Source organism: Lissotriton helveticus, chromosome 5_1 (genome assembly GCF_964261635.1).
Source record: "Lissotriton helveticus chromosome 5_1, aLisHel1.1, whole genome shotgun sequence".
In the NCBI taxonomy this organism is placed as follows: Eukaryota; Metazoa; Chordata; class Amphibia; order Caudata; family Salamandridae; genus Lissotriton; species Lissotriton helveticus.
In genome coordinates, this window is record NC_136065.1 from 1,407,507,818 (window position 1) to 1,407,524,085 (window position 16,268).

The 16,268-nt window shown below is 42.4% G+C and overlaps 1 protein-coding gene across 3 annotated transcripts in view; it reads right to left on the reverse strand.

Moving 5' to 3' along the window:
- Window positions 1–16,268, reverse strand: part of TRIM33 (tripartite motif containing 33) — a 505,710-nt gene that overhangs the window by 381,923 nt on the left and 107,519 nt on the right. The gene's annotated exons all lie outside the window — the stretch shown is intronic.

Here is a 16,268-nt window from a genome sequence, read left to right on the forward strand (position 1 = left end):
TTGAAGACATTTCACAGGAACCAAATCATAATGGCTTACTCACCTTAATTGACAACAACCAACTGGAGCTCAAAATTGCTGCTGATCGTTTGTTTCCAATCCTGCTCTGCAAGAAAACCAGTTTCACCGTCTACAACCTGTGCTGGCTGTCTGGACCTGACGCTGATTGCTCACCGTATCGTGGTGCTGCCTCCCCCTGACTCGCTGGTGTGAGCGTGAGCTGCACTCGGCACGCTCTGTCTGTCGCTCCCAGCTGGAGTCAGAGGGGTTGAGGCCAGGGTGCAAACAGTGGGTGCACCTAGCCTGGGGGACTGCGAGGACCAGAAACCTTAGCGGAGATCACCTGGTTCCTCTTCCCCCAGGCGACCCGCCCACGGACACGCCCCCAACGAAACGTATATAAATAACATCCCGGACCAAGCGCGGGGAAAAGCCCGGGCAAAGGGCGGGCCGTCTGTGGCCGTCCGGGGACGTCTGAGGACGGGCCGGGCCCCCCCCCTTCCATCCCGGCTATTACTACAGAGAACACCGCACTTGGTAAGTCAACTAGCAGCCCATATTAGAGCTCACATCGGTGTCATTACCTGAGAACCCATAACCTACAATAATCCAAAGCAGTAGGTAAATAAATGGGTTTCAAAAAATTACGTTCCCGCACGATATTCATGAAAAGAATGGGGACAGAAAATGCTGTTCGGAAATCTACCGACAAGTCAATCAAACCTGGTCGGATAACGCTAACACCAGCAATTAGCAAATATTTCATTTCGCTTACAACTAAAGACACTCAAGAATTGAATACATCTGTCAGAGAAGCCTCTCCCAACGTTTCCGTAATCCTAAGGGAATTAGAAAGCACTCCAACGATACCTAATCAACAATCAAAACTGTGTCTTCTGGCCACCGATCTAAGTCGTAAATCACCTTGCATCCCAGCTGATTTATTAAACTCTCAACAAGAACAAACTACTCAAAAAACTTCTACTCCTATTAAAAATGGAGGGAGTTCAGCGCTATTTGACAATTCAAATACCAATAAATCAGTGTTAGGACTGCAAAACTTGGAACATGCAGCAAGCCAGAATAATAAAGATAAAACATCTCTTCCAATTACCTTAACTGATCTCTCATCTGATCCTTTTAATATCAATTTCAAATCAAGTAATAATATTATTAACACAACATTGCCTATATCAAAAGCCTCTCTTTTCTGAGAAATATTCTTGACAACTCTGATCAAACCCTGGATGTCCAAATAGGGATATTAAAACATCTAGTTAATAAAAAAAAGAAAAAAGACCTCCTCTTAGTAGAGGCAAACAATTTACCAACAAAAATAAAACCTGAGCAAAATGATATATCGAAAGATCACAATAATGAACAGAAAAAAAAATACACGTGATTTCGGTACTCAAACTTCTAAGACTAAAACACAACAAAAACAAAAGAAGGAACATCCAAATGACATAACAATATATTCCTTGAAAAAACTTTTCAAAGAAGAACATCAGCAAAAAATCAACAATTTCCCAATATTCAAAAAAAGAAGCGAAACAACTACACTGATAAATAATTCCGCATCAGATAACCAGGAATTACATATGTCTAATATATCAGTACAAGATAACGGAAAACCTACAGATAAAAAGAATCTGGAAAATGATATAGAAGGAAGGAAAAAAAAGGAGAAAAAAACCAATTAGGAGGATTCAAAAAAAGAAAGCTCACAAACTAAAATTTCGACAGTCAGTTATGAAACAAAACTCTGAAGAGGAACAAATTGGAAAAATAATAGCATCTGAAAGTATTGCAAAATCAGCAATTAGGAAAAACTTTGAAGAGAAGTCGTCACAACTAGACCCAAGAGCGCAAGAATTCGTCTCTCTCAGACTTCTAGAGGAACCAACTCAAATTAATAATAAAATCATGGAACATCTAGATAGGAAAAAACAAAGAGAAAAAGTGACTTCTCCTAAAATTATACAATTCGAAGAACTTTTTCCTAGTGATTCATCCCCACTCAACAGAAGAAGGATAATACATCTACTACGCCATATTAAGCCTCTACAATCATTGAGTAGTAACGAACTTGATTTAGTAACTTTTCCCATTAAAGATAATACTAAATTAGCTAGGGTAACATTTTGGTCGTCTGTTATCCCAGAAATCATCCTGAATGATAAAGAGATACTTTACAAACAAGGCTATGATGTTGTGGAAAGAAAAGAATCAATGATCAGAACAGTTCCAATTGGGTATGATGCCCAGATCAGTGCACTCGCCAATTCATACAGGAAACAATTTCCAGGATATGATGAAGCGCTGGAAGATCAAGCAATCATGCACTCAGATACTTATTCTGCAGGGCAAGAAAAACTAAAAATTCTGGTAAACAAAGGTCAACGGGCCGTCTGGTATCAAGCTCCTAAGATACCTGTGAACGATAATAGCACAAAATCTTGGGCTTGGGTTTCAGAGACTCTAAATAGTAACAAACCCAAGAGATCTCAACAACAATCTGTTTAGCACTGGCATAAAAATAACCTCCTGGAACATCGCAGGTGGAACTAAGAACAAGCTGTCCACGGCTACCAGAAATCGGCCGGATATCTTGTTTTTACAAGAAACATGGGCAACCGAACCTATTACTGTTCAAAACTATTTTGTCTACGAAATTCCAGCAATAAACACTCATCGAGGTCATGCTAAAGGCGGTTTAGCTATTCTATTAAGTGAAGAACATCTGTGGACCCAGAAACTATTAGATACCAACTTAGAAAACCTACAGTGCATCAAAATCTCCGCTAAAACCTGTAGTACAGCTCACCCTAAAACAATTCTCCTCTTTAATGTATACGCTCCTCCAGGTAAAAAGCATGATACAATATTCTTAAATATCATGGAAAGGATTGAGATCATAACAGAAAAGGATCCTCTCTCATCCTTTTTAATTGTCGGCGACTTCAATAGTAAAATTTCTAATTTTGAAATTAATAAATGGGCAAAACAACACTCAGAAGAAGGTCTGGACATCATAGCTCCACAATTCCCGGAGGGCATATTGACTGATAAAAGAGGGAAACTGTTATTATCAGCATTAACAAACATAAATGGAGTAATATTGAATGGTAGCATGGAAGGGGACATCCCTGCAAATTATACCAGACAGGGAAATGGGACATTATCTATAATTGATTATATAATCACAAGTAATGATTTGCTAGAAACAATCACATATCTGTTCAACCAGTTTTGTCAAGAAAGCGATCATACCATGATGCACCTGACAACAGACTGGTTACCTAAATCTTCTGCAGCCTGTCACATAATATATCAAAAAAGCAATGTAGTGGTAAACAATGAAAAGAGACGCATATTCTGGAACTCTCATACCATCGACAAAATTACGTCTCTGATTGACCATTCACAACTTTTAACGAGAATATACTCAGAGAATCCCATTGAAAATTTTGAATCCATTATAAAAGAGTTCAGATCTCTCATCCTTAATATGACAGCGAAGGATTCAGCAGGCAACGGTAAGAAGAAAGATAAAAATCAGCGCACCTTTAAGAACTCTGAAGTGAAGAAAAAACTAAACAAATACATACGCGCCCAATATATGAATCCCACTCCAGAAATAAAAAAGGTCATAAATAAAATCAAAAATCAATTAAGACACGAGAACCTGAGATATAAAAAACCCCTACACGATCGTAATTGGGTAGATATTCAGACTGCGGCAAACAAGAATGACCAGCGCAAATATTGGTATCTAATAGGAAAACTTACGGGATCCAAAAAGAAATTACAATCAATACCGGTCCCTCCGGATGCCTGGGAAAGTTTTCTGACAAATCTTTACAGACCAAACGTAATAGTTCCATCGGAAAGTAGTGGGGTCTACAATAAAGAAAAAGATAAACTTCCATTAAGTAAAATCACCTCAACATCTGTCGAACTAAACATACGTAAAGCAAGATCAACAGGAGCGTCTGGCCCTGATCAGATACCGATCAAAGCACTAAAAATCGCCCCAAAGGAATGGAGTCAGTTGCTATATCCCCTTTTTAATTACATCTTAGATACTGGCCAAGTTCCAAAATCATGGCAGGGAAGTATAATCATTCCGATCCATAAAAAGGGAAGTAAAACCCGGGCAAGTAATTTCCGTCAAATAGCACTTATGGACTCCGTGGGCAAGGTATTCGCAGCAGAAATCTTACACCGTCTAAAAGAATGGGCCTTCACGACTGGCCAGATACCGATGTTTCAAGCAGGTTTCAGACCTAAACATTCGGTAACTGACAACATCGCAGTTATCCAAACCATCATGGACAAATATATAACACAAAAAAATCAGGTTGTATACGCTGCTTTTATAGATTATTCTACAGCGTTTGACCGGGTAGACCGACCAACATTGTGGGAAAAATTGAGGAAACTTGGCATAAACGAACAACTACTACAATCTATAATTAGCTTACACACCAATACTTGGTGTCAAGTTCAAATGGGGGGAGAAAGAGGTTACACTGAAAAAATTAAAAATGAAAATGGACTAAAGCAAGGGTGCCTCCTAGCCCCAATATTATTCTCCCTCTACCTAAGTGACCTGTGCCATTACCTGCAATTGGGCTCCAATCTGCCTCCAAAAATTGCTGACCAAAAAATAATTGCTTTACTGTATGCCGACGACATAGTGTTGTTGGATCTTACCCCCTTTGGACTACAAACGTCACTTGACATTCTGCACAAATACTCTAAAGAAAACTATCTAGTCCCAAACATTCAAAAAACAAAAGTGCTGGCTTTCTCGGGGAGGAAACAAAGCGCAAAATTTTCCTGGAGATTAGGAGGGGAAAAGATAGAAGAAGTTAAGGATTATCCTTACCTTGGCAGGATCCTTTCAAAAAACTTATCTAACAACGTGCAACTTAACAATTTGTCAAGGAAATCAGATATACATGTCGCTGCCCTTCTGAGACTTTATAGCGCAACAGGGAATAGACACTTCTCCTCTCTGATAAACCTATATAAAGTAAAAATATCTCCTGTACTTTCTTACGCGACGGAGTACATCCCCATAAAACAATGGGCTTTTATGGATCGAAAAGAGGGGAAGATCTTAAGAAAAATTGTGAAACTATCAGATGCAGTTCCTGTCCAAGCACTGAGACTAGAACTATCAGTGACAAGTTCCTATGCAGTAGCAATTGCAAATGTAATAAGGTGGGCCTACAACTTATTGCACGCAAAAGAGAACACATTAAGAGCACTGTTGAAAAAAGAAACCTTTGAGTATGATGCTAAAAAGCAAGTTTTCAGAAAGAACATGGTTGAAGCATTTAGTGTAGCAAATATTACCGTTGAAATGCTGCTAAATTGGTCACCAGCACAACTAAGACTATTTTTAAAATGCTTCACCCCAAAGCTCAGTTACGAAACGGACTCTCGACACTGCACCAAATTATCTACTTATAAACCATTTATTGATTCCTTAGAATTTAAACAGAGTCGGCCTTATATTGGGCTAACCTTAACACATGGTGCAAGGAGAACAATTGCTATGCTTCGACTGGGCATCCTTCCCTTACTTTCATTTACCTCAAGATGGTTTTCGGGGGAATCTGCTTTATGTACATTGTGTGCGGGGGGTGATCAGACTCTGGAACATGTTCTATCTGTATGTCCGAACCAGATCGTAGTTTCTGCCCGCACTAGATTTTTAGCACCAATATATTGCTCATGTAGAATCACGACAGTGAGAGAACTTATCGCTCTTTGCAAGCAACCTCCGAATGAATTTGTTTGTTTTAACTTGTATAAATTTCTAAAAACGTTTTTATCTTTGTATTGACAAAATTGAATTTCTTTTTACATGTAATTTGTATAATATATTTTGTGGTCCTCTGTTGAGTACCAGAACAAATAAACTTTTGACTTTGACTTTGACAACAACCAACTAAAAGAAGTAATACAAAAATTGAAAACTGAGGGAGCTGCAGGGCCTAATGGGCTTCTAAACGCAATCTTCATTCACGATGCAGATTTTTGGGCACATTTTCTTACTCCGCCCTTTAATTATTTGTATTCTCAAAACAAGTTCATTAATTCTTGGAGAGGGAGCATGTTTCATCCTATATATAAAAATGGTAATCGCAATGAGCCCAGTAATTACAGGCTCATAGCCTCGATGTTGATGCAAAACGTTATGCTTCCTGTTTATTACTACATCTACAGGAATGGATGGAGGAGAAAGGTATAATTCCCAAATATCAAACCAGTTTTAGGTTAGGAATGGGTACAAGCACAAACTTGTTAGCTATAGCACTCCTTACGGAAAAAACAATTAAAAAAAAATCTTTGTATGTAATATATAGATTTAAAATCTGTTTTCGAAAGAGTCCCACGTGAATGACTATGGACAAAATTGAAAGGATGGGGTGTACCACAAAAGCTAATTAACTCCATAGTAGCCCTCCATAGTGAAACGAGGGCCCAGGTGAAGCTAGGAGATGGTAGCATAGCATCATCTAAGATCGATATAAAAAAAATGGCCTGAAACAGGGGTGTGTTTTAGCCCCAAGCCTTTTTAACTTGTTCCTTGCAGACCTGAACAACCATTTGTCAAAAGTAAATGGCCATCCCCCGAATATGGCTGAGGACCACATACAGTATCTGCAATACGCAGATGACATAGTGGTCCTAAGCCAAACCCCTATTGGCTTACAAAGAGTTATTGACCACCTGACTAACTACTTCGAACGTCAGGGGCTGGAGATAAATAGGAAAAAAACAAAGGTGGTGCGTTTAGTTGGCCCAAGACCCAAAAAATTCAAGTGGCTCGTCAAGGGTAAAGAAATAGAGGAAGTTGGCACTTGCAAGTATTTGGGCATCAATTTAGGGCGATGCATGTCCTTTACGGATCCGAAAAGTGCAATAAGAGCAAAGGCACAAACCTTAATTTTTGCATTTAAACAGCTACAAATAAAATTGAGTTGCCAGTCTTATAGTCCTCCTATAAAAAACAATGGCAGCACAATTAATCCCAGCACTGGCTTACGGATTTGAAGTATGGTATGGTCGGGAATTCGGAATTTTAAACGATTTACAGACAAAAGTGTATAAAGCTGTTTTTAAGCTCCTCAGAGCAGGGTCACCAGCACAGATTCGCCTGGAACTTGGACTTCAAAACCAGAAATTCCAGAGTCAATCTGTTTTTGTGAAATTTTGTTGGAAACTTCGCTCTTCGGAACCCGGTACCCTGATCAATCTATGCTGGACAGAAATAAGGGCCCAGTTTGATTAAAAAAAAAACCGTATTCATGGGGTGAACACCTAAGAACAGCTCTGGTGGAAATGGACATTCAAGAGGCATGGGACGGTAAGATGGAGAGGGTGGCGTTCAACAGTGTGTGCAATGGCACCGCAAAAAAAAATCTTTCCTAGACGACAAAAATGTTGTCGCCTAAAGACAACATTCTGGGGCAGTGATAAATTCTAATGTAAAACTAAAACCACAAGACACTTCAGATTGTTTCTAAAAAAGAAGTATATGCTGTATCGGTTTGGAGTGTACAAAACGAAGGATTTGCAACGAAGTTAGAAATTGAACTATCAAAACGCAACTTAGTATATGCTGTATCGGTTTGGAGTATACAAAACGAAGGATTTGCAACGAAGTTGGAAATTGAACTATCATAACGCAACTTGTAGACTATGTGGATATCATAAGGAGCCCACGTGCCACTTGAGGTTTGTCTGCCCTACAGTCAGCGAAGCGAGAAGAACGCTTTTAAAACCAATTTTAAAGGAGCTTAATATTTGTACTTGTAGGCAGATTATTACCCGCGGGGTCATCAAATATTTTAATTTGTTGAAGGGTAAAGTTTTTAACCTTGATTGACACTCTTAAAAAAAAAAAAGGGGGGGACACTGAACCTGTGAATATGGTTACTAATGAGTTGGAAAATCTTGTACATATCCAGACATAATGATGCACTTTATCGTGAACATAGTTATTAATGAGTAAGAAAAATATTGTACATATTCAGATATAATGATGTATTTTATCGTGAAATCGTCTTTTAACTTGCTTTGTACTAATTTGAAGTGTTCTATTTTATGGTAGTAAAAAAACAAATAAAGAATTTCTTATGTTGCATTAATTAGTGTAAATATGAGGCATGCTATTATGGTGGCACTCAATGGTATTATGTGGAGTGTATGTTGTATTTAGTATAGTGAATTATGTGGGTTGTAATTATGTGTCATTGAGTGGAATGATTTGGTGTGTATGTTGCATTCAGTGCACTGTAATTGCATCGCATAATTATCTGGCAATGAGTGGTATGTGGAGTGTATTTATGTTGCATTTAGTACAGTGCGATTATGTGGCATGTAATTATGTGGTATAGTGTCATGTGGAGTGTTTAGCTGCATTGAATAGAGTGGAAGTATGTGACGCATAATTATGTGGCAGTGAGTGGTATTATGTGGAGTATATTTATGTTGCATTGATTAAAGTGTAAAGATCAGGCATGTAATTAGGTAGCAATGAGTGGTATTAAGTTGAGTGTATGTTGTATTTTGTATTGTTTAATTATGTGGGTTGTAATTATGTGGCATTGAGTGGTATGATTTGGTGTGTATGTTGCATTGAGTGGAGTGTAATTACGTAGCATATAATTACGTGGCACTGAGTTATGTGAAGTTATGTTTCATTGAGTAGAGTGTAATTATGTGGCTTCTAACTATGTCACACAGTGGTATTATGTGGATTGTATTTATGTTGCATTGAGTACAGTGTGATTATGTGGCATGTAATTATGTGGCATTGAGTGTTGTGTATTTATGTTGCATTGAGTAGTCTGTAAATATGTGGCATGTAAACATGTGGCACTGAGTGGTATTATGTGAAGTGTATGTTGCAAGACCCAACAGTTTTGTGTAGTACCCCCCAAAATACATAGAAAAGAGTTGTAAATTATGGGGTTATGGGAAAGCGGGTAATCTTATTGCACTGTAGATTTTTCACAAAGTTTTTGGTTTTATGTACATGTGCCCATGCGCGATGTGTTAGAGTGGCGAGGAGGATGGGATTTGTATTGACGGATTAGCGAAGTTAGCCCATCCTTCTAGTGTAGACCGTAACTACATGAAATGCCATGGTGCACCCTGTAATTCCCAAACTTCGGCTTTGAGCATTGCGAAAGACTTCTGTTTCATCTTTCCCATGGTAAGACAATGTATAATTTTCAAGCCTCCCTGAAAACGTTTTTCTGGTGTCTGGGGGGGGGGGGGGGATTCAGAGAGCCACGCAGGGCCCACCCTCCTGGGCCTACTTTTAATTGAAGTGAGGAATTAGACTTCTTCCCTGATTTGACGGAGCCGAGAAAGAGCCTGCAGGGAGGGAACTGAAGCTGGTCTCTAAATTTATTTATTATTTGTATTGACCCTGCCCTCCTTCTGTTTTGTGACCTCTGCGTGTGAAATATGTGTGTACTGATGTTATGATGGTGGGGTGGATGGGGGGCTGGTAAGAGAAACTCAGAGGGGGGATCTCATGTTACCGATAAACATCTATACCGTGTTGCAACCTTTTATTTACTTTCCAAAGATAAAATAAGTATTGTGGCTGTTTGCGTCAGGCGGTGAGGGGTTTTAAAAATGTCCCCAAAAGTGGGTATGGTGTGCGTGAAAGCATATGAAAAAAAAGCGGAGCGCTACGGACAACAGTTTTGGTACATGCCTCGCCTCCCCACCCCTCCCCCCTTGGGCTCTTATGTTTATATCGAAAACAAACTTTTATACTGAGGCTAAGCATCCTAGCACGGTGAAAATGCATTATTTCCATTTCTGCCTCAGGGAGCTTTCTTATTTTTTGAGCCCCTGAGGAAGGATTGGTGACTGAGTGACAGTTAAGAGCTGTGATAATTTGCTTAAATATTCAGTGTGAAATGAGTGCAAAGGGGCAGGAGGCAAATAAAGTGGGTTGATGGGGCATAACTTCGAAAAGTGCACGGTGGGGTGCACAAAGATCCAAAAGAAACCAATTAATTTTTTTAATGCGGGCACTCAATACATGCACCATTCTGTTTCTTGTAACAAACTGAGAAGTTTGATGCCTATTTTTAAGGATTCGCTTAAGTCGTGCCCTGTGGAACGGCTCCCCCAGGTGGTGAGCCTGTTTACCACAATAAAGATCATTGAATGAATGAGTGTATAGAAGGTTAATGGGAGAGTGTGGTAAAGTGCTTCAACATAAGGTTTTCGGTACGTAAGAGCGGTTTTCGAAGTTATCCTGAGATCTTTTTGAAAAGTGATGAGAGAGGAGAGGAAGAGGGGAAGGAAGGATGGGATATTCTAAAAACACAGGGAAAAAAGAAGGAAGTGAAAGCCAGCGTGGTCGCGTCCCTGAAGATTGAGAAGCCAGGTGAGTGTCCGGTTCATGGGATGTTAGTGACTTCATAGATAAATTATTTAAATTCTCATGGTATTGCGGAGCTGCCAAGCTCTAAGACCTCGGAGAGCAGATTGAGCAATAAAGACACAGCGAGTTTTTTTTTGTCATGGAGCATTTTCAAATTTTTTCTGAAGTGCGTGTGTGAAAGAGGGGATATCTTATCACAAACCAGAGATAGGAAGGTTTCAAGAGTGGGCCCAGCAGAACAGAGCACAGCAGCGGCTTGAGGGAGCAATAAAATAACAAGCGCAGCCACGAAACACGAGATAACAATCAGGGAGGTATGCGCGCCTCCGCTCCCCCCCCCCCCCCCCCCCCCCCCCCCCGAGACCCTAATGCCTTGGGAGTGAAAGTTATGAGGAAAGGCAGGGGACATCCACCCACCTTTTGCCATTTGCGTGCTTTCATTATTATAAGCCACATGCAAAGGCCAATCCAATGTGTCAAAGGTGTGTGGAGTGAGACCCACACAGAGAGTTTTAAGTGGTTACAAGAAGCCTTCTCAGAGCAGCACCTGCGCGCTGGCTCAGGCAAGATCTAAAAATGAGGGGGGCCACACGGACTCCACTCCCTTTCCTGGGGCCTTACATATGCTCTGGGGACCACCACCTTCAAAGGGGTAAAAGAAATATTAATGGGGTGGCACCCTCCGCCACCAGTTCCTAGGGACCACTATCTCCATGGGCCAAATGTATTTTAAAGAATGAGAGGGGTGGTGCAGAGATCATCTCCCGGGCCACAAACCACCCAGTGGACGACCCACTCCTGGGGGTCAGTCCGAGCATAGTGAATACGTGGGGGCCACCTGGGCCCCACTTCTGTAACCACTAATGGCCCTGGAGACCTCCATTCTCCAGGGCTGAATCCTGTTTTCTCCAGGGTTGCCTATCCTCAGGTGATTGCTGTTTGCTTTGCACGAGTTGACAGCTCCCGCCAAATCGAGGGCAAACAATAACTCTGCTCCCAGCAAGCGCAAGCTGTCAACTGCTCCCACTAACTGGAAGCAGAGTTTTCACCTCTTTCCCTGCCCCCTGTTATGCAGGCAGGGAAACAGATGAAACGATTGCTCCAGCACAGACCCACTCATGCACTCTCTCAGACCCACTCATGGAGGCACTCGTAAACGCACTCGACACTGGAACCAAAGTCAAACTCTCACGAATCCACTTGCACACACACACACACACACACACACACACACACAGAGTGAGAGTGAGAGTGAGAGTGAGAGTGAGAGTGAGAGTGAGAGTGAGAGTGAGAGTGAGAGTGAGAGTGAGAGTGAGAGTGAGAGTGAGAGTGAGAGTGAGAGTGAGAGTGAGAGTGAGAGAGAGTGAGAGTGTGAGAGAGTGAGAGAGTGAGAGAGTGAGAGAGTGAGAGAGTGAGAGAGTGAGAGAGTGAGAGAGTGAGAGAGTGAGAGAGTGAGAGAGTGAGAGAGTGAGAGAGTGAGAGAGTGAGAGAGTGAGAGAGTGAGAGAGTGAGAGAGAGAGTGAGAGAGACACACACACAGACAGGCACACACACAGGCACACACACAGGCACACACACAGGCACACACACAGGCACACACACAGGCACACACACAGGCACACACACAGGCACACACACAGGCACACACACAGGCACACACACAGGCACACACACAGGCACACACACAGGCACACACACAGGCACACACACAGGCACACACACAGGCACACACACAGACACACACAGACACACACAGACACACACAGACACACACAGACACACACAGACACACACAGACACACACAGACACACACAGACAGACACAGACACACACAGACAGACACACCAGGGCTCGACAAATCCACTCGCCCGCTCGCATTTGCGAGGGAGAATGGATGAGGACGAGCCATTTTTAGGTCCTACTCGCCCTTTCTGGCGAGTAGGAAATCAAACTAACTTTTGTCCTCTGTCTTTAAAAATAGAGCAAAAGTGACAAGATAACACGATTTAAAGGCATTTTTATTGCTCACAAAGGAAATGAGCAATAAACATGCCTTTAAATCTTGTTATCGTGTCACTTTTGCTCCGTATTCAGAGACGGAGCTCAAGTGGGTTGGAGTCAGGTCGAGGGGATTTTCCATGGTACTAGACCTGCAGGACTAGTACAATTTTTCGGATTTGTCGAGCCCTGCACACAGACACACACACAGACACACACAGACACACACAGACACACACAGACACACACAGACACACACAGACACACAAAACATCCACTGAGACACAAAAACACTTGCTTTGAAAGGGTACAGGTTACATATAGGACAAAACATACAAACGTAGAAATTCTAATTAAAAAAACAAAGGTTACCATGGATGAAATAGTTAACAATATTTTTTAAAAAGCCTTACAATTCACTGAAAAACACAAGGATTACAGGAATTTCATAATTAGGCTCAGATTTCACTTGTACTAAACCACAGCCATTCAGCAGTTATAGTTACCTGAGCCAATTATAGCTTACACACCTGCAATGCACTGCTTATGACCTCACATATTGCATCACTCATGACAGTCAAATATCAGAGTACATCATCCACAGATCCACCCACTCCCCTAAACAACCTCTCATATACCCACTCACCGACCGATAAAATTACTCACAGACCCATAAAATTACTCAAATAACCACTCACTCATCCACAGAGGCACTTTCATGACTACACTCACACAGCCACTCACAACCACTCACACTCCCACACAACCACTCACATACTTATTCACTTATAAAGCCACTCACTCATACAGCCTCTCAACATAGCCTCTCAATCACCTATAAAACTTACATACACATTCACACATCCATACAAGCACTCCCACATCTCCCTACTCACCCATTGTAGGACGCTGGATATGTATATACTACATCAAAGTAAGGTTTAGTGAGCGCAGAGTCCAGTGGATCCCCACAGGCATACAGAGGTTAAAGTTATTAATACTAAAAGCTTAATTAGTGGTAGTATGTTTGAGCAGTTCAGCTTAGCAGAGGGCTGTGTTAACCCCTTGGATGCTAGCCCATTTCCGCTGCTGTGCGGTAAACAAACAAACAGGGCGGGGCCGTGACGAACCTAAGCCGTCATCCGCATGCGAGCACCGCGGAGCGTGACGGCTGGGGTTCGTCACCAGCATGCAAGGGGTTAAGCATTTGCTGTACAAACTCAGGCAAGAAATAATTACACACACTCAAAGACTGAATCCAAGAGCAATTGTTTTGTATAAAAAGATATTACTTTGTTATTTTATTTTAGAACCAAAAGGAACTCAGTTGCAGGTAAGTAACAGTTTTAAGAATAGAAATAAAACATTTTAGTATACAGCAGGAATTGCTTTGCAAGGCAGTTAAAGTGCTTCACAGTAGTAGAAATATTTTTGTATTGTCAATCAAATAACAGTAGAACTTATCAGTTGTAAAAGATAAACAGTTTAAATGCAGTAAGAGAAATGCAATCCTATGGAAGGAAAACTGGTATATGCATTAACAGGTAAGCATACGAGTTACTGTTTCAGTCTTCCGGGGTTTAGACCAACACTGGGCAAGGTTCAGTTTAAGGCAGATACTGCACCAACAGCGGAACTGGGGCTGCTGGGTGAAGGAGTCACTGAGCCCAATGTTAGTCAATAGAGACTAGGGGCACCAAACACAGTGGAGATTACAGGTAGGTACTCATGATTTAAGGGCACATGACTCGGGGCTTAAGGCGAGGGAAGAGGCCACCAAAGCTACACCATGAGTGACATGGGGCATCAGGGTGCAAATCAGCATTGGGCGCAAACGAATGGAGGATCTCTGTCACAAAAAGAGGCTGTAGGCTCGGGCCAGAAGGCTGGCTGAAGGTGGCCACATGCTGGACAGGTAAGGTGGGATGTAGGGTAAGGTCTGGTCACTGACAGCTGGGCTCCCTAAGGTCAGGGGTTAAGAATGCAGGTGGGACTTTGGGTGTTGGGTTTTCTTTACCAGAGCTGGTGAGAGGGACCCTTCGTGTAGAGGCTGCAGGTGACTTCGCTGGGTACAGGAGAGGTCAGCCAACGATGAAGTCACTGTTCGGACCTGCTGGGAAGATGTCTCTGGGCAGGTGAGCCACTCAGACTTTGGCTGTGAGCATCAGGTGCAGAGTGGGAAAGGGTTGTGGATCTGCCTGGATCCGGAGTCCTTGAAGTTGGAGATTTCTGGACAGAGCCTCTGTCCTCGGAAGATCTTCTCTTTGTTGAAGAGTCATTGGCCACAGGACAGGTGTCTTTTTCTCCGCAAGCTCTTCAAACTGGTGTCATACGTGGTCATCAAGCTTTGCGGCACAGAGTTGTCTTTGTTTGTAGGTTGTAGAAATCAGAGAACCAAGGTTCGTGGGTGCCCCTAATAAATGAATCTGAGGGCATACAGGTGGTGGCAGATGGTAGCCAATGGGCTTCTTGCCTTTAGAGTGACTACACCCTTTAAATGTCCCCTCCCTTTGGGGAGGGGCCCTCCCCTAACCAGACCGGGTCGAATACTAATGGAGGATTTCCTAAGGAGGGGATCACCTCGATCCAGGGAACCTTAGGGCTGGTCTTGGCAGAGAGGGGGACACCTCGACTGATACCAATCTTCAAGCAGACCATTCCGCCAAACTTGGGGCTTGGTCAGGGGTGGCGGACAACTCCACAGGCTGGAGAGGCCCTGGCTAGCATTACATAGGGCTGGAAGGCTTTGAGGCCCGCCATCCTGAATACTTTTTCTGCTAGAGGGTAGGTGTAAAGCAGCTCCAGCCAAGCAGGCTTTCTTCCTGACCGGAGAGAGCACAAGAGCTCTCTGCTCAGGGGATCAGAAACATGTATGTGTGCGGCAAGTTGGTGCAGACCAGTCAGCTGTACACCAGTGTGATGGTCGTTTTGCTTAGGGCATCTCTAAGATGCACTCTGAGTGCATTTTCCAATAAATCCAACACTGGTATCAGTGTGGGTTTATTGTGAGGAGATGTTTGGTGCCAAACTTCTTAGCTTTCAGTAAATACATCATGGAGATGTGGAGTTCATAATGACAAACTTCCAGCCCATGTACTCAATATGGGGTCACTGCATTTACAAAGTCTTAGAATGAACCTGTGGTATAGGGCACTCTGCCTTAGGGCTGTGAGACCTGCTAGAGGAGTGACTTGCCTACGGCAAAGGCGGTGTTTGTGGACATGGCACACAGGGATTTGTATCATGTCGACTTTTCAGTTTTGTCTGCACCAAAACACACAGTCTGCAATGGCAGTGTGTATGTGTTAGGTGAGGGGTCTCAGAGGGTGGCACAATATAGGCTGCAGCCCATAGAGGTGTGCCAATTGTGGAAACAAAGGTATCATTTTGGGAAAGTACACATCACATGGAAACCTGATTGGAAGGGACCCATGGCACGGTCTGTCAAAGTGCATCAGACACCTGGAAAAAAAAGTGGGTCTCGGTCTTCAATACAGCCATTCACACCAACGCACTTAACCAAACAACTACTTACAAACCGTCACTCACTCAGAGCCATTCAGACACCCACTCACTCGATGATGTAACCAGTGAGAAGCAATCGGTGAAATCAATGACCAGGTCATGAGTGATGTAATATGCGAGGTCTAAGCCGAGCATTGCAGGGGCGTAGGTTATAGTAGGATCAGGTTACTATCAATACTGAATTTCAATTGCTTGGTCAGAGTGAAATCTGATCATATTATATATGTATACACACACACAAAGATTACCCGGGCATTATAGTTAGTCCTGTGGAAGGCTGTTGCTGAAACGCGTCGGCCGTACTTGCAC